Source organism: Spermophilus citellus (genome assembly GCF_964194105.1).
Source record: "Spermophilus citellus genome assembly, chromosome: 2".
In the NCBI taxonomy this organism is placed as follows: domain Eukaryota; kingdom Metazoa; phylum Chordata; class Mammalia; order Rodentia; family Sciuridae; genus Spermophilus; species Spermophilus citellus.
This window is the reverse complement of record NC_138183.1, coordinates 27997338-28016025: the sequence shown is the minus strand read 5'-3', so window position 1 is coordinate 28016025 and position 18688 is coordinate 27997338. Positions and strand designations below refer to the sequence as shown.

The 18688-nt window shown below is 39.6% G+C and overlaps 1 long non-coding RNA gene across 4 annotated transcripts in view; it reads right to left on the bottom strand.

Annotated features, from left to right (window-relative positions):
- Positions 1–4281: 4281 nt before the first annotated feature.
- The window catches only part of LOC308642280, a 37412-nt gene continuing 23005 nt past the window's right edge, over positions 4282–18688 (bottom strand). For all 4 annotated transcript variants that reach the window (XR_014020515.1, XR_014020516.1, XR_014020517.1 and 1 more), the window contains 3 exons: positions 8229–8372; positions 7167–7296; positions 4282–4454 (listed from right to left, as the gene is read on the bottom strand). This is a non-coding gene — a long non-coding RNA (uncharacterized lncRNA). The remainder of the gene's footprint in view (positions 4455–7166; positions 7297–8228; positions 8373–18688) is intronic.

Here is an 18688-nt window from a genome sequence, read left to right as displayed (position 1 = left end):
GGTAGTCATGGCATAAGCTGGACCTTGTCAAGAAACAGGCACACACTGAGAAAGGCTCAGGAGCAGTAGTGTGCTAGAGTTGCCATGTTCCTACTCATGAGAAACAATAGGTAAATGAACAGAACTATTGCAAACTGGTTGTTAAACGTTGACATTATTAAAAATAAATTAATTAAATCATATTAAAATCAATGACAAGCACTAAGAAATCACCACTTATTTATTTTACTATATATGACTACCATCTATGCTTATGAAGTTGTTCATCTCTATTTTATGTGTGTGGTGGCAATACTGTATCATGATGTGCTACTGCACATCTCTTCTCAAGACCATGTTCAGTGGTGTCACATTTTAACTCATTTCCACCACAGAAAATCTTACAAAATCTCCTCCCTGCCCTGAAGAGCCTGTTGTTAAACATTTACCAGCACACCACTGACAACCTCTCCACTGTTCTAATGCCTCCAAAGGAGTGGGATTTCATGAGATTTTGAGCCAGGCTGTGTTTAAGGCTGAAGCTATACTTCCTCTGTTGATTAAATCTCTTACCACAACTTTGTACTAAGAGGGCTTATAGAGCATCGTGTGAGGACTAATAATCCCAGGAGTGGTGAAAGGGCACAAGTGTGCAAAGCTTCATGATGCATGCAGCTAGAGGGAAGTTGCCGCAGTCTGGCTGGGCACAAATCACGAGCCACTGAAGCAGGAACAAACTTTATTTCTGAACTCCACCAGCACACTCCACACACGCTCCCAGGGGGAAAAAAATGCCAAACCACGCATCTCCCGGTATACACTCCTCCAACAGGAAATCCCTCCTCCAGAATTCCCTCCTACCGCACTTCCCCAACTAATGGGAACTCTCCTGGATTCCCGCGGAGAGCTCCAAAGTAGCAGGCCTAGGCAGACAGCAGGGGTCTAATCTCCAAATGAATGCAGATCTTAACATAATCATTATCATCTTAATGGCTTGCTGGGGTCACCTTTCAACCAAAAATGCCAGGCGTTATTCCTACTTGGCTATGGCTCTCAGCAGGAAGTTATAGAGGAAGAGACTAAAACAGAAATGCAAACCCAGAGTCTTTTCTTGTCCTCTTCAGTCTTCACAATGTTCCTGCAAGAATTCAGCTCAATTAAGAGTTGGCCTGATGGACCACAGTGGATCTTAGACAGTCCCCAGGAGTTTCGAGAGCACCTATTACTCAAGGCCCATTCAAGGCCGAGACTTGGGGGGCATGACACAAGACACAAAGTAACTCCATCCAACAGAATGTTAATTCTCAGCTGTCATCTGACTCTGCCTCAGTTAATAACTTCCCATCATGATGATTATGACTTCTTGATGTCTGGCCTGCCTGCTTACCACCAGTAGAAGCAAGATGGACCTGCGAGAACAAATTAAATAAATCTGCATTATCATCCTGGAGAGGAAATGACTTGATTTTCAGTGGTAACAGGGATATTACCAACTTTCAGCTGCATCTCATTATTCTTCTTTGCCTTTCTCAGCCACCTAACAATGAGGAATGAAAGCACGTGCCCAACCTGGCAGCTCTGATCCAGAGAAAGACATTTTTTTCCAGAAACCTTACAAAACCCTGCTGGTCTCCTCACCTCAAAACCAATCAGCTCCCAAGACCCCTATCACCAGACACCTGAATGATTTAGAAATAATAATGCAGGGCTGGGACTGTGGCTCAGTGGTAGTGCACTTGCCTTGCATGTGTGAGGCACTGGGTTTGATTCTCAGCACCACGTATAAATAAATAAAATAAAGGTCTATCAACAATTAAGGGAAACATATTTTTAAAAAAGAAATAATAATGCAGACTCTGGAGTTAGAGAGATTTGGAGTTAAATTCCTGCTCTGCCACTTGATCTTGCATAGGGTCAAGTGTATCAGTTCAGTTGGGACAGGAAAGTCAACAATGTGGGGGAAAAAAAAAAGATCTTCAGCAACTTAAAATAAGAAATATTTAGTTCTCATCACAAAATACACATCCAACAGTTTAGTGGAAAGCAGTGCTCTGTGTAGTCACTCAACAACCCAGGCTGGAGGAGGTTTCAGCTTATAATGTCATTAACATGTAATCCTCAGGGATACAGAGACAAGGGGAAAAGTGGAAGGGTCAGGTTTAGGCTGTTAGCCATTCATCCCATAAGTAGCTCAATGGCATTCCTGTTTGTGTTCTGTTAGCCAGAACTAGTCATATAGCCCTGCCTACGGTTTAGGAATCATAGCTTTCCATATTATCAGGAAGTAAGGGAGATCTGAATATGGGTAAATACATCTACTACATCCAGGCTCTCAGGGATACTACTGTGTAGGTACTGTGTTTTTCTAGGTTCTTGCAGGTCCAAGAGACTATGGATCCATTAAATGAGGAGAAAGCCCTACAGTTTGTGTAACCACTCATCAAGAGGCTCTATTCTACTCTCTCACCCTCAATGCTGTCCACAATGAACTGGGTCAGTTCACGAGCCTGGATTTATGCCCAGGGCCCTTCATTCTGGTTATTTTTGCCCTATTGTCTTGCCTGATTTTCTGCCATCCGTCTCCAAGCTTGATCCCTAAGAAGGGATTACTCTGAAAAGAAGGACCAGAGATTTTGTTTCTTGTCAGCCCTTACCAGTTCTCCTTAAGACCAGTTAATTAACGTTTTTAGCAGCTAAGTCATCTTAGATCCTCAAGCTTCTTAGGCGCCAAAGGATAAAAAATTTCATAGCCATGATAAATTTACTGGTGAAGATAAAATAAATTTAAGCTGACCTATGTAGAGAAATACTATGTACAAAGATGCTTATTGGAGCATTGCTTCTAATAGCAAAACATTGGGAATAACCTAAATGTCCAGCAAAGGAGAATGTTTATAAATATGAATCATCTATCTGATGGATGTGTTCGTTCTGCCTGTCAAGTTCATCAGGGTTAAAGAAAGAGAGAGAGAGAGAGAGAGAGAGAGAGAGAGAGAGAGAATGCACACAACAAAGCCAGATTACTTATTGTGAAGTTCACTGAGAGCTCCCCTGGCTCTGTAGGTCACAATGTAACCTTCTCTTATTTTGCTTGCTCTGCAATTAGTCTTTCCCAAGTGGATTTTATTGCCTCTTTGGGGACCACCCTTACAGAGAGCATATTTCTTGGGCAGCCAGGGCCCAGCTCATTCATAACTGGGTAGTTTTTGCTAGTGTATTGGTCCCTAGTCTAATCTTTTGTCATTAGAGAGCAACAGGCTCTCCTCCCAATTAGAGGTTGTTTTGGTTTCTAATGAATCCCTCTTCAGTCAGTCAAAATCAATGGAATATTATGCAGGCTTTAAAAATTGTATTTGCCAGAAGTTTTTTAAAGACATAGATACAGATGAAATATTGCTATGTTCTAAGAAATTATAAAATTGAATCTATGGTATGACACATGCTATAAATAAATGAACCTTTAAGACATTATGCTAATTGAAATAAGCCTATCAAAAGGGGCAAATATTGGGTTGGAGGTTGGAGCTCAGTGGTAGAGTGCTTGCCTCTTACACTTGTGAGACACTGAGTTCAATCCTCAGCACCACATAAAAATAAATAAATAAAAATAAAGGTAAAAGCAAGGGCAAATATTGTATGATTCCACTTATATGATTTCATTTATATGAGGTATCTATGGTAGTCAAGTTCACAGACAGAGAGGAGAATGGTGGTTGCTAGGCGCTGGGGTAGTTATTGTTTTGTGAACCTAGAACTTCAGGTTTTTAAGATGAATCAAGTTCTAGAGATGGATGGTGGTGATAATTACACAACATGAACATACTCAACACTATTGAACTGTACACTTAAAATGGTTAAAATGACAAATTTTGGCATGCATATTTTACCATTGTTTTAAAAACTAAATCTATGGTGTCACTTCAGATGTGTAATTGTGCATGTGTGTGTGAGTGTACATGTATGTGTGCATGTTTCGAGGGAGGGGTATTCTGCCTTCAGCAAGGGGGGAAAATATACTACAACTTCTTCCCAAATATTCTTCCATTATCAGGTAAATTCCATTAGCAAACTATGGCTCTTCAGCCTATTCCTGCTTCCCATCTCTTTCATAAAAATAAAATTTGCTTTACTGGAATGTAGCCATGCCTATTCATTTGTGCATTCCCTGTGTTTGCCTTGTGCAACGTTGACAGGTGGAGTGGTTGTTATGGTTCGTTCAAAGCCTGATATATTGACTATATGACTCTTTACAGGAAAGGCTTGCTGAGTCCTGCTTTAGTGCATTGAGAACATACACAAAGACCAGAAGAATGGGCAAAACTTTACTGTGGGTTCCAAATCCCATATTTCAAACCAAACAGACTCCGTAGTCTTGGAGATTCCAGAGTTGGTATCGATTCTCTATTCAATTGTTCTCCAACTTTTCAACAGGCTCAAAGTCTCATTCTAGACGTGCAAGACACTCAACAGGGACTCTACAGGTGAGGAAGACAAAATGAAAAAAGTGTTCACATTGTGGGTCTCTTTCTGGATTAGCATTGCCCAAGACCATCCTCTATTACCTGAAACTTGGAATGTACTAGACAAAGGAGAAATGGAACAACATGTCACATTTGCAAACATAGACATATTTTTTTTAATCTGGAAGGCAATATACCAATAAAATCACTGTGATATCTTTAAATCATGGTACCATGAGTAATTTTTATATTCTTCTGAACAAAATTTTGTTTTAAGATGTTATAGATGGCCTCACTTTTATAACAAAATAAAATTACTTTAGTAGTTTTATAAAACTAGTGTTTTAAAAAGATGGTGCATTGAAACTGAGGAAGAATCACATGAAGACATTTTAGAGGGATCAGAAGTCTGGGTAACCCTTCACCCATCTAAGTTTGTTTTCTTGTCTGAAATGCTTCTCAGAAAGAGCTGAAATCTGGCAAGCCCAACATCTGAGCCACATGACCCATATATTTCATTTGTCCTGGCACTATCTGCTCCCCTGGGAATGCCTGTGCCCTCTAAAAACAGCCTCTAAGCTGCCGCATACTTTTTCTCTCCATTTGATCACAGGTTCTCTTTTCAAAGGACACTGGCATTAATTCCGCAGAGCAGGAAAAGTCAGACCTGGATTAGGATCCGCTGCTGAGCTGAGCGGGGATGAATTGTGGAATCTCTCATCTATAAAAGGGAGCTAATCCTACCTTCGGGAGAAGAGGAAATTTTCTGCTGTTCTGCCCACTTCCCTTCCTCCTTTTCCCAAGAAAGACTAAATGCTAATCTGAATTGCACACAGTGACTGAGTCTTCTTGTTCATGGTGGGGACTCTGGGTTCCAAGCTCAAGTAGACTGATGATTCCACCTGCCCCTCATTTGCTGGGGCAAGAGGATCCTTCCTCCATACAGAAAGAGGCAAAGCCACCTTGCACTCATTCCTTTGATTTCCTGCCAAGTAGCTGATCAGAGCGTAGTGACATTCTAAGGTTTGAATTTAAGGAGAGGGGAAAAAAAAAAGGACTTTCAAGTCTTTATCTTACCTGTGTCACAGGGATATGTACTAGGTTTTTGGCATAAGCCTAGATATTGTCTTCATATTACAAAACCAAGCCATGCTTCCTACAACATTAAGACAGAGTCACTACTCTTATAATACCTCACAGAAGTCTAGAGAAGACTCACTGAAACTAAATGAAACAAAGGAGCTAATAGACAGGCAGGTGCACTATAGCAGCTAAAATCATGGAACTTTTTATTTTCTTCTCCTCTTGCTCTTCTTCATTTTGATCTCAGGGTTCCTTCCTCTAATCACAATAGCATTTATCATACTTAACTGTAAAACATGTATTTACTAAACTATGTATGCCTAGGAGGACCAAGTTCTTAATCACTATATAATTCCCAGAGCCAAACACAATGCCTGGTAGTTACTCATTTAATATTTGATGAATTGAAAGAATGAATATATGATAAAATAGTGACTTTACGCTTATTGATTCTCTAAACCTGATCCTCTCCTAGTATTTCCTAGCCCAAATAATAGCAACTTAAATCTTTCCAGTTGCTTAGGCCACAAAATATGTTCAGACTCTCTTCCTCTAACAATTCATATCTCATCCATTAGCAAAATTCAGTTGGTTCAGTTTACTGCTATCATAAAGGCCAAAGTAATCGTCTTCCATGAGCCTATTTTTAATATAAGAGTGATCTTTTATAAAGATTGGTCAGTCCAGTTACTTTTCAGCTCTGGCTTCTCATTTTGCACACAAGACAAAACAAATTTCTTACCATAACCCCGAAGACTCCTTTTATCTCCCCTTCCCTCACTACTCTGACTTCACCTCCTACTTCTCAGGAACAGGCCTGCTCTGCTCCAGCCATGTCTGCCTCCTGATTGCGGCTAAAACACACCAGACATTCTCACCTCAGCCCTCTGCAATGTACAGGTCCTCAGCCTAGAATGCTCTCCCCTACATATCAGCCTGAATGTTTCACCTCTTTCAGGCCTCTATACTCAGACCCTCTACAAGTTGTTCTTGTAGGAAAATCCCACCTCCTGGTAGCAGAGTCAGCCCCAACCCCCACCTATCAAAATGTTCTCCAAAGGTTTACAGGTTGGGAGTGTAACTCAGTGGCAGAGCACTTGCCTAGCACATGTGAAGCCCTAGGTTCAATCCCCAGCATCACAAAAGGTCTGGATATTTTCAACTCATAAATGGTCACTTGGTCCTTTTGGGGATACATAGGTAGAATATTTATCAAATGTGATTAAAATGGCATGGTAGGATTTCTCCTTATTAAATAAGTTCTGGCTTAAACCTGGAAAATGGGTTTAGAGATAATTTTCCTTTTGACAATTGTAGTTGATCTTGCTCAACAGCTCTTGATTTTTCTCTTTTCTCATTATGGAAGTGAAACAATATCATAGGCATTGTTTATCTATCTTTGCCTCTAAGGCTTAAGTGCCTCTAACTTCAAGGAGTCCCATCAGACCAACTGATTACAGGGATCCCTATCTGTGGCAGCATCTGCCTGTAACCTCAGGCCATAGAGGACCCTCATCACTCAGCCTTTTGACAGTGCCAATGATCCACTTGCAATGCCTTAGGTGATACAGGTATCTCTGGGCCCTGAGGGAGAACACAGTCTGCTGGTAGTCCCACATAATAACTCCCTTCTAACACACCCACCTTCTTAGAACTTCTGGCACTTTTCTTAGTTCTTTGCCAAGGAAGTTTGAGCTTCCCCACATCATTTATTATGTGCTGTCTTCATTTAGAAGCCACTCCAGCAGGGTAATGAAGTCAGCTCCAGTTGTCCCTGGTAGGATATTAATCACCAAGTCATGAGATAGTGCTCCCACATCAACAAATTCTCCAGCTACCCTTATATTCTACTTCTTCCTGATGCAATATTCCCCAAGACCCTTTCCATAGAGGTCACGCTGGCTCTAGTTAACCAGCTCCTGCAGTTCTTTTGTAAGCACATTATTTCCTCATGAAGAAAGCATTATTTTTCCATTTGGGTTTGGGTGCAGCTTGTCCCTAGTTTGAGGGCTAAGGACAATGACCACCAGGAAGAGCAGATCTTAAGAAGTACAGGTATCATCATGCACGGGACTTGTCTATGGAAAAAATTTTGCCAGGCTCCAATCAAAGGGAGATTGCTTTCTTCTAAAAAGGGTCAAGAGGCTGCTTCTGTTACCTTCAGTGTTGATAGGAAGCTGGAAATGCAAGATTCTTAGTCCAGTACCCCATATGTTCCCTCCAAGGTGTTGCTTCTTACTCCCTTCCTATCAGAACTCCTATCCGTGAGGAGTTCACTATGTTCACTATGCGTGAACACGGGGAAGCTAGCTTTACATTCTGTCTTTTCTGTAGCTCTGCCACTCTTGAATCCTGGGTCTGATTTTCATTACAGTCTGATCTGAGGCTACAGGAGTTGAGGTTCTCCCTAAAGCTGCCATGGAGTCCCTTTGACTTTCATAACATATTTCGACTTGATTGTTAGCTGACCAAAGTCTATCATTTGCTTTTTTCAGAATTTCTTTAAAAAGGCAAATCCAACTCGACAATCCTTATAATAAGAAAAAACAGTCCTATTACCCCCATGCCATTCAGAGTCTCAGCTAAGCTAATAATCCAATGCTTTACCTTCTGCATGTACCTCCTCCTAATCTACCACTAATCTACTACTAGTGAAAGTTTCAGCAATTGTGAGGCCCCAGAATGCCAGGATTACCACTATCTTACCTACTACCAGCTAAGGATGATTGGCAAGTGAACCAGTTCTGGAATCCAGCCTGAGAGTCAGCTTCCTGGAGTCACTCCTGTCTCAGCCTGGGCTCCCTCTCCAAAGCAGAGCCTGCAACAAGAGCTCTCAGCAACAGCAAAGAACTACAGGGAAAGAAACAGAGTTTAAACCTACCAGGACCTTTTGAAGAGGCATATAGACAGCAACCCAGAATTATCTGCAAGGGCATAGAGGGAGGAAGGGAGGCTTTCATCCATCACTCCCACTCTTCACTGTCAAGGGTTGCCCTCTAGGCTGTTAAGGAATTCACATCTCTATGCTGCACATGAGTGAGTGTCAAGTGGACTTCCATGGAGGCAGGCAGGGGGAAGAAAGCAAGGGATGTTTAGTACATCTGAGGCCAGATGCTATCAGATTACACCTGTGTAGAGCTGGTTGTCAAAGCAATGGTATACATGGTGGGCCAAGTCTGCAAACTTTCCCTGAAAAAAAGGTCATATAGTAAATATTTTAAATTTTGCAGGCTACATATGGTCTCTGTCATATCTTCTTTATTATTTGAAAATCCTTTACAAATGGGAGAATATGTTCCTAGTTGGTGGCCTTGGAAAGACAGACCTCTGCCAGATTTGTCTGGTGGGCTGCACTTTTCATGGAAGGATGGAGACCTCTCCTGTGCAGAAGCCCTCCCTGACCACTTTATTAATAAATGCGCCTGCCCTCCATAGCTCCCAATCTCCCTTTTCCTGTCTCTCTTCAGCATTTATCACTTTCTAAATATTATATAATTTACATATTTATTTAGTTTATTGTCTGGATACTTCAATAGAATGTCAGCTCTGTACAGGAAAGGATTTGTCATCTGGTTCATTCATTGCCTATTACTGCATGGAGAGAGTGCATAACCTATAGAAACCTTTTGATATATTTTTGTTAAACAAATTAAAATTACACAATAGCGTGCTTTGCATTTAGCTCTTTACAAGTGCCATGTATATTTGACACGCATTTTAATATTCATTTTTTTGTTATGTCTAACAATCACCTTTTTCAGGTAGGCAAAGCAGGTGCTTGCATAAACTGCATACTCTCTCTGTAATCAGTTTCTTATCAGTGAAATGGATATAATAATATTTGCTTTATAGGGCAATGTGAAGATTAAATGAAACAATATACTGGCAGAGGTGACAGTAGAATCCAGTACAGAGGCTGTCAATTGGAAGCCTTTAGAGAGGGTGTGGGAAGGGGTTGGAGCACAGTGCTTATCTCTTTGGGTTCCATTCCATAAGAAAGTGGTGAAACAGCCACATCAATGTTTATTGAAGCACAATTCACAATAGCTAAACTGTGGATCCAACCTAGATCCAACCATCTGATATAAGGATGCTGATTGATGATGGAATGGTGGGGAGCATGGGAGGAATAGACGAATTTTAGATAGGGCAAAGGGGAAGGAGGGGAAGGTGGGATATGGGGGTAGGAAAGATGGCAGAATGAGACAGACATCATTATCCTAAGTACGTGTATGAAAACACGAATGGTATGACTCTACTTTGTGTTCAACCAGAAACATGAAAAATTATGCTCATTTGTGTAATATGAATTGAATTTCATTCTGCTGTCATATATAACTAATTAGAATAAATAAAATTTTAAAAATTAAATAAAAGAAAGTAGTGAAAACCCCAGTCTTTGCAAATTCTAGCCCCACTGATAAGAAGAAAAGGCAGAACCCCATCTGTACCATCCACAGGCACCATTCACACCATCTACAATACCGCCTTCAGTCTGGGTTTTGTTTTAACCCCATGCATGTTCAAAGGTAGTTTTTTAAATAGGTGCTGCTTAGTTGCAATATAAAATGCTTCTTGCCAGTTGTGTTTAGTTTGACATATTTATTAGTCTTCTCTGAACTGTAGACATGTTGAGTAATGTGCCCCTGGCTTAGAGATAAAAGGTTTTGGTAGAAGTCAGGCCTAGGTTTGAATCTACTACTAACTGAAACATTGTGAACCTTGTTTTATTCATTTATATGAAACTGGGATACTTTTGCCTCCTTAATTGCCTGCCATGTGTTCCAAAGTGTAACACTTAAGATCCCAGATTTACATGTCTCCCAGGTCAGTCTCTTTTCTGATTTTCCAAAAGGACTTCAACCTGCAGAAATGTGGATGAAAGGAAGAATCACTTGTTTGTTCTCAAGACTATTGTCTTATCTACACTAGAAACCTCTATATTCCAAAGAGATGCCTCCAATCCTTGTTGCTGCCTCTACTGATGCCAAAATAATCACCCTAAGCTCAGGATGGTTGTTAGTCTCCAAACATGGTCTCCCAACAATCCTTGGTTCTAGATATTCACTCCCTCTCCTTAAATTTAGGCACACCCAGACTAACTTTAGACAAATGAATGTGGCCAAAGTGTTACTGTATGACTTGCACAGTTAGAATAAATGATGCAACTTTCATTGGGTCCCCTTAGAAAATGAATTTGGGGGGAATCTAGACTTCATGTTAGAATTCCAACTACTCTATGAAGTCCAAGATACAGAATTATTCCCTATGGAAGAAAATCAAGCCCCTGGTTAATAGCTTCAGTTCTGCTTCTATTTAATAGCCAGCACCAACTTTCTGGAATAAGAATGAAGAAGCCACTTGAAGTAGAAATAATCTAACTTATTCCTATTTCAGAAGACCCCAGCTCCACTACCATCTGATTGCAATTGCATGATAGATCACAGACAAGAACCTTCTTGCTGAGCTCAGAACAATCCTACAGCACAATGAAAGGTAATAAAATTGCTATTGTTTAAGCCACCCTGCTTTAGGAACATTCCACATGCAACAACAGATTATAGGTAGAGGATGGTATATACCATCATGGGCAGGTACATCTGAAACCACATGGCTGGGGCCAAAATTTGCTTCCCATTGCTGCCAGTGTGGCTGGTGGAAATTCTTACCCAGAAAACCCTGTTCCTCAAAGGCAAGGGAGGATAATTCCTCTCTCTGCATCATACTTGGACAAGGTTGTCCCATGGCAAAACTTGGGCTTCCAATGTTACAATTCCCTCAAACCAGTCCTTCAAACACTTTTCCAGGCCATAAGCCTGGCACAAAGATGGCTGGGTTAGGACAGATTCTAGAGTCCACTGTCAAAGAGATGTATCAAAAAGGATCACAATAGGAAAGAGATGGTGCTTTCAGATTAGAATAATTTGAGATATTAATAAAGAATATTTTATAAGGAATGCATAAAAAAGGACCCATAAGGGATAGTCAAGTAACTTGAGCCTACTAAGTGGAATGTTACTACCTTTATGCCTACAACCATGAGAGAAAGGACAGCTACGAAAAACTTACAGAGACAGTTGAACAGATAATACTATCTTAAAAGGAACTATGCCCTTCAGTCTAGCAACATATTCAGTCCTAGGTAACACTGCAGGAAATGAGCAAGAGAAATAAATGTCCAGACCTCCTTCCCATGTCCTTCCTCTTATTTCCTGCTGGAGCTTTTCATTTGCCAAAATCAAGGAGAAGTGAGAAGCAAGAAAGCCTGCTGAGGTCTTATATTTTTTTCAGACAGATAAACCTCCTGGGGCTGAAGTCAGGGTGGTCAAAGGGCAAATGAAAAATATCTGTCACATAGACTCAGAGCATCATTACTTACCACAATCAGCCCCCAAATCCATCTCTTTCTCTCCTGATGGAGATTTTATCCTGTGAGTGTTGATGTCCTTCCCTGTCAATCAGGTGCAACCAAACTGATTTCAACAATTTTAACTTTGGCTAGGTCTTGAGGCATTTTGAGAGAACAGGACTGGAAGGTGGGCTGCATCTCAGAGCTACCAGAGCAGTTAACGGCAACAGGGTCAAGAGAGCGCACAATGGGTGGGGTTCAGTAGGGATGACAGGAAATGGCATCCATGTGTGTATTCTTGGAACAGCAAGGTCACAGGTATCAGACTGGGGAGCAGGCAGTCTCCAGATATGGGGCAGTCAGATAAGCAGGGAAGCAAAACCCAAAGCGAAGGAGTCATGGCTTCAGGGGTATCATACGATCCCAGGAAGATCATGGACACCTTCAGATCTGAAAGAGAAAAACCAAGCTTCCTCTCTCTTGTTCAGACTGGCCTGGACAAGCTGAGCCTTCAAATATAATGATGAATGACAAGCTGTCAGAAGCCGAGAATGAAACGGAAGCTCAGACACCAGGTCTCTAGTCATGCTTCTCCAGGAACACCTCCTCACTATTACCACCGCCCATATCTTTCACATATTTATAAGCTAGTTCCTAGCCTCTCTCACAGAAAGCCAGTGGAACATGATTTACTTCTCTGCTAAACCTCCAATTATCCTGCCCTGTACTTCCCAGGGAACATGTCACATTATACCTTTCATTTGCAGTCACGATTTTGCCTCTATGTTACAGGTATCTGGGGGACAGTGATTACTAACATTTTAATGGATTTTCATCCCATATCTGCAAAGAGCTTCATAAAGCTCAACAAAATAAGCCCAACAAAACCTATCTGCCACTCTACATAGAGGCAAGGAGTGGGAGGGAAGAGAGGGGGCATGGGGGTAGGAAAGACGGTGGAATGAGATGGACATCATTACCCTAAGTACATGTATGAAGATACAAATGGTGTGAATGTACTTTGTGCACAACCAGAGATATGAAAAATCATTCTCTATATGTGTAATATGAATTGTAGTGCATTCTGCTGTCATGTATAACAAATTAGAATAAAAAATTTAAAAAAAAAATAAAAACAGATATTATTGGTTAGGCATCAAGAATACAAAGATACAGAAAAGTGAAGAAAATTAAAGAGTAAAATCAAAATGCAAAAATAAAAATGAATACTAAATAGTAGATAGCCAAGACTATTAATTCTTAATCAGTTATTTTGATGTTACCTGGTAAACCAGCAAAGATAGATTTCTATTCACTTTCATTGAAGAACATATAATTTAGGCTTTTTGTAGAATTCAAGGAGGAACATAGAAAAGAACTGTTACTCATAAGTGGGGTAATATCAGAGGGAAAAATGGAATATGAGCTATGAAAATCAAATAATTCCTGATATATAGTTATTCGCAGGGAAAATAGTTTGTTTTTCGCCTTTATTGTATTTTCCTCATTTTATAAGTTAAAAAATAATGGCTTAATATTCTTTTAAGTGAGAAGTTAAAGGTAATACCTTATATTGTGTCAACTTCAAGTTAATAACTTACTAAAGTTAAAGGAAAAAGAAAAACCCACCCTGCCTATTCCTCTCAAGGCTGTTCTGCAGAGTCACCAAAGCCAAACTTACTAATATACTTTATAAATGTTGACGTGTTTGGCAAATATGACAACAGAAGGGAACACTGAGACGCCAAAAATGTTTAAGGAATTTCTTTACAAGGTCTTGAGAAAATCATGGCAGGATTACAGTGAGACTACCCGTCTTACTCCCACCTCTGCTTCTCTAAAGAACAAAATAAAGAACATGGACTCAAGAGCGCTGCACTCCTTATAAGCTCAGCGAACCTGGACAAGTTATTGAGCTCTTCCTCCAGTACTATTTACTATTCACTTTTACATCTCCAGGTGCATAATTGACATCCAGTGTTAAGGGGCCAGAGCAATGTCTGAAGAAGCAGAGGGCAGTCAACTATCAGCTGCTATCATGGGCATGACACCTGACCTCTCTAGGAGACTTCTCGAGTTACACCTCAAGGCCTTGAGCTAGATTAGCTGCTTTCAAATTCTCCTATGTAATACTTTAAATTTCTTTTAATAAATCATTCTTAAAGATCTGTTTTATTCTTTATACTGGAGACTATAATTTCAGTTTTTAAAAATGAATTTAGTGCGTGTTAAGTATGTTTGAAGAGCAAAAATCTTGCTTGGCCTCTTACTAGCTTCATGAACTTGACCAAACATTAAACTCTTGGGTTCAATTTACTCCTTGGTAGCTTTGTCATAGAATTGTCATGAGGATTAAATATTTAAAGCACCTAATACCGTTAACAGCGCATGATAAATGCCTAATAAATTAAAGCCACAGAGCCAAACAATAATTACAATTTAGCTCTAAAAATTACCTTTAAAAATAGATTTTTAAAAGCTTGAAATCAGTCTTCATAAACCAAATAGGTTGAAATGCCAGTCATTCACATTTACATTACCAGCCACCAAGAATTTAACACCCACTAGGGATCCATTCCTCTTTAACTCTTTGTGTTTCTCTTTCCTCTGGAATAACTTTCCTATCCTCCCCACCTGACGAATACCCAGATAAAATGTCACTTGTTCCAGAGTGTTCCCCACTCTCCTGGATAAGTAGAAATTCCCAGTAACCCCACATTTCTATGACAACAGCCATTATTTATCATGTGAAATGCCATATTTATTTATTTATTTATTTTTATATGGTGCTGAGGATCTAACCCAGGGCCTCACACATGCTAGGCTGAGCTCAGCCCCAGCCCCAAATGTCATATATCTTAATGGCCACGTGCTCTACTAGACCATGACTCTCTCAAGGATAAGGCTAAGCATAGGGCCTGGCACACAGTTGACACTCAATACTTAATATGTTTTATTGTTTGAATGAATTAAAGCAAAAAAAATGTTGCTTTTAGCTGATATTTAGTAAATTTAGTCATTACTTATAAGAAGAAAGAGCAGATTGAAGGCCTGGTAGTAACTAGAGGTTCAGGTGCAAGCTAAAAAAAAAAGAACTAATCAGAGCTTTTAGAAATTCAGTCTCACACAGATATGGGAATTAGTTCAGTGATTGTTACTCACTGCCTCACAACCAGAAACATCCTAAAATAGACACTTTCTGTGCTGCTTTATTGAAAGCATCAGAAAAGCTTCCAAACTCTTGGGAATCACATGGCTCATCTTTTCAAGTCAAAGCAAAGGTGAGAACAAATAAATCCAGGATTTAGCACACTATAACTACTGCCCCCGACAGGATTTAAGTTTCAACAACTTTGGTGGAAAACCAAAATTTTGCTTCAGTCATTTTTTTCCCAAAGAAAATCATAACTCTTGCTTTCAATTATGGACATTGAAATCTCAAGCTGAATCACACACATTTATATTTTGGGACCTATTTACTCAATATGTGAGGTATTTATAACTATCACTAATTACCATGGAACGTTAGTATAAATTACTTTATCTTTCTGGATATTAGTTTTATTCATTGAAAAAAAAATGAGAACATTGGAATAAATAATTTTCAACATCTATATGACTTTCAGCAAAGTTGCAGAAAAGAAGAAGCAAAGGGGTGTCATTTGGAATAAGCAGAATTGGCATCTGCTGATATAATTTTTTTTTTAAAAGAAGGAAGAACCTCCATCCAAAAATATCTCTGGCACAGTAGCTGAGGATCAAACCCCACAAGTGAAGTGGTAGCAAACCTTGCAAGACACAGACACTTTGGAATCAGCTAAATCAGCTAAATCTCCAATCACATTCTAACACTAACTTTCTGTCAGCAAACAGATCTTTCTGAGCCTTGGTTTTCTCCCCTGGAAAGTAGCCATGTTCAGGGTTACGTTCTACTATTTAGGGTGCATCCGTGGCAGTAAAAGTGCAGCTGGGGTCTGAGAAAGGCAGCCTTCCCTCCCAGCCTGCAGTAAAAAAGGAAGGAGCTCAGATCACCATGCTCTGCTCCAACAAGGGACAGGATGAGAAGGAACCACTCACTGTCTCTGAGCTTCCCTGGATGTATGATCTTATTCTGGCCTCACCCACTCCAGCCTCACTGAAAAATGAACCCTTCCAACTCTAGTCCACCCTACAATTACAGTTAATCCTCTCCAAATCATGGAGGGTTGACTGTAATATTTGTTTTAACTGTAGTTTGAGGTTCTTCTGAACCTGACATTTCCATCCTTACCTGCTAACATCCCTGCTGAATTGAAAGTTGATGACTACAGTATATACGAAGAGGTGATTTTATGGATTATTTTCTTTTTTGTTCAATGAATGACACAGAAATCGCCTTAATACTTTTTTGGAGCCTGGGAGACGAAAGCCCAGTTTTCAAGTAGCAATTTTAGAGTGGTAGAGGGATTCCGACAAGCAGAAGATCTACTCTGCCCCAAAGCATCTGGGGAAATGTGCCAGGTGGGGAGAAAATGGAAACACAGCGGTGCCATCCTTCCCACATATGATTTTGGACAGGATAAAATGAGAGAATTTTTGCAACACATCTCACGTGACATCTCTTAGGTTTTAGGAGCAACATCAAGTGGCAGTTACCATTATTAATCACAGCTGATCTGTGTGGCTCCTGAACCCACTGATGTTCTGCTGTGCATATTGCCTCTCTACCCTAAATGATGCTCTCCAGAGTTTTGGGATAATATATCACCATGATTTTTTTTTTTTAGTTTCAGTATACATACTCCAATCTACACATATCTATTTATATAATATACATGTGCTATTTTACATGTTAAAATTCACACACGGAAACATTTACATAGCAAGAAAGTAAGAAATAAATAAAACCTTTAAATTATCCTTGTTCTGTTAATTTCTTGAACAACAAAAAAGCCTTTGAACAATATGTTTAAATATGTTTAATCATTCTTTTTAGAATCTTGGTTTAAAGATTAGTGACACAGCAATTTGAAGGTCTGCCGTCTAAATTTAGTTCACAGCAACACTTAATGGTTGACTAGAAAAAGAACCTCACCCAGAGGCTTCAAAAGGAACCCAGTGGAAGAAGTTGCTCACTTGGCTGCTTTGCTAAATCATAATACCCCTTTTTAAAAACTCTGTCCTCGGTTTAGAATTTTTGGTTGAAGTTTGGCTAATAAATTTCCATCTTTGTGGGGGGGGGGGTACATACTGAAGATTGAACTCAGGGAAACACTGAGCCACATCTCCAGCCCTATTTTGTATTTTATTTAGAGACAAGATCTCACTGAGTTGCTTAGGGCCTTGCTTTTGCTGAGGCTGGCTTTGAACTCGTGATCCTCCTGCCTCAGCCTCCCTAACTGCTGGGATTACAGGCGTGAGCCACCGTGCCCAGCATTTCCATGATTTTTGTTGCTAAAAATGTTATCAGTACAAATTAGAAGGGAACGTATATTTACATTTTTTAACAAATAAAAAATTATCACTACAAATTAGAAGGGAATGTATACTTATATTTTTTAACCAATGAAATCAAAACCCACTAATATTCTTTGGGAGATTATTAAATATATTAGAAAATTCTTTTTTTACAATTATTAAGTATAATGGTAACAAACATATATAATTTCCACAACTAAGCACTGTAATAATGGACACATTCTCCCAGAGCCTTTTTTTTTTTTTTTAGAATGCCCTCTGGGTTTCTTTGAAAAAGCAGTTTGTTTCTCACCATTGTTACTTTCACTTTAAAGAAATGAGCTATTTAATCTGTGTTGTTGTTGTTGTTGTTGTTGTTTTATCTGCAAGGTGGCATACTACTGACAACTACTTGTCATCATATGAAGGATCAATAAATTGCAAATTTGTCCTTGACTTCAACAATCTTTTTAAATGGTTTGTTAAAATATAAACAGTATACCTCTGTGTTTATGGTGACCCCTATCTCATTAATAAAGGGGTCAGCAAACTATAGCCCTTGAATTAAATCCATTATACCTCTAATAAAAACAGAAGTAGAATGAATTTGATTCAAGGGCCGAAGTTTTGGGGGTTTGTTTTTGTTTTGAACACTGACACATTTATTTCCGTATTTCCTGTGGTTGTTTTCACCTAACAACAGCAGTGTGGAACAGTTGTGATAGAGATCACATGACCTGCAAAGTCTAAAATATTAACTATCTTTCTCTGTTATGGTTTAGATATGAGGTATTCTCCTGAAAGCTCATGTGTGAGAAAAGGCAAGAAAATTTACAGGTGAAACAACTGGGTTCTGAGAGCTTTAATCTAATCAGTGCATTAATTCATTTGAATGGATTAACTGGGTGGTAACTGTAGGCTGGCAGGATGTGGCTGGAGGAAGTAGTGGGTTTATGGGGTTGGGGGGGGGCACATGTCTTTGGAGTGTATGTTTTGTCCCTGTTGAGTGGAACAGTCTGTTTCCTGATTCTCATGTCCTGAGCTGCTTTCCTCTGCTGCACCCTTCCATCATAATGTTCTGCCTCATTTCAGGCACACAGTAATGGACTTGGCCATCTATGGACGGAGACCTCTGAAACCATGAGATCCAAATAAACTTTTCCTCCTCTAAAAGTATTCTCGTCAGGTCTTTGGTCACAGCAGCAAAAAAGCTGACTAAAACATCCTCTTTACAGAGAAAGTCTTCCAATCCTTGCTATAAATCATTAAAGTATTAAAAATTAAAGACTCTGTTTTCACAAATTTCACCATATCTATATTCTGGGAATTTTAACTCCCTATAGCTTTGAACTTTTTCCTTCAATAGCTGCCTATGAATGAT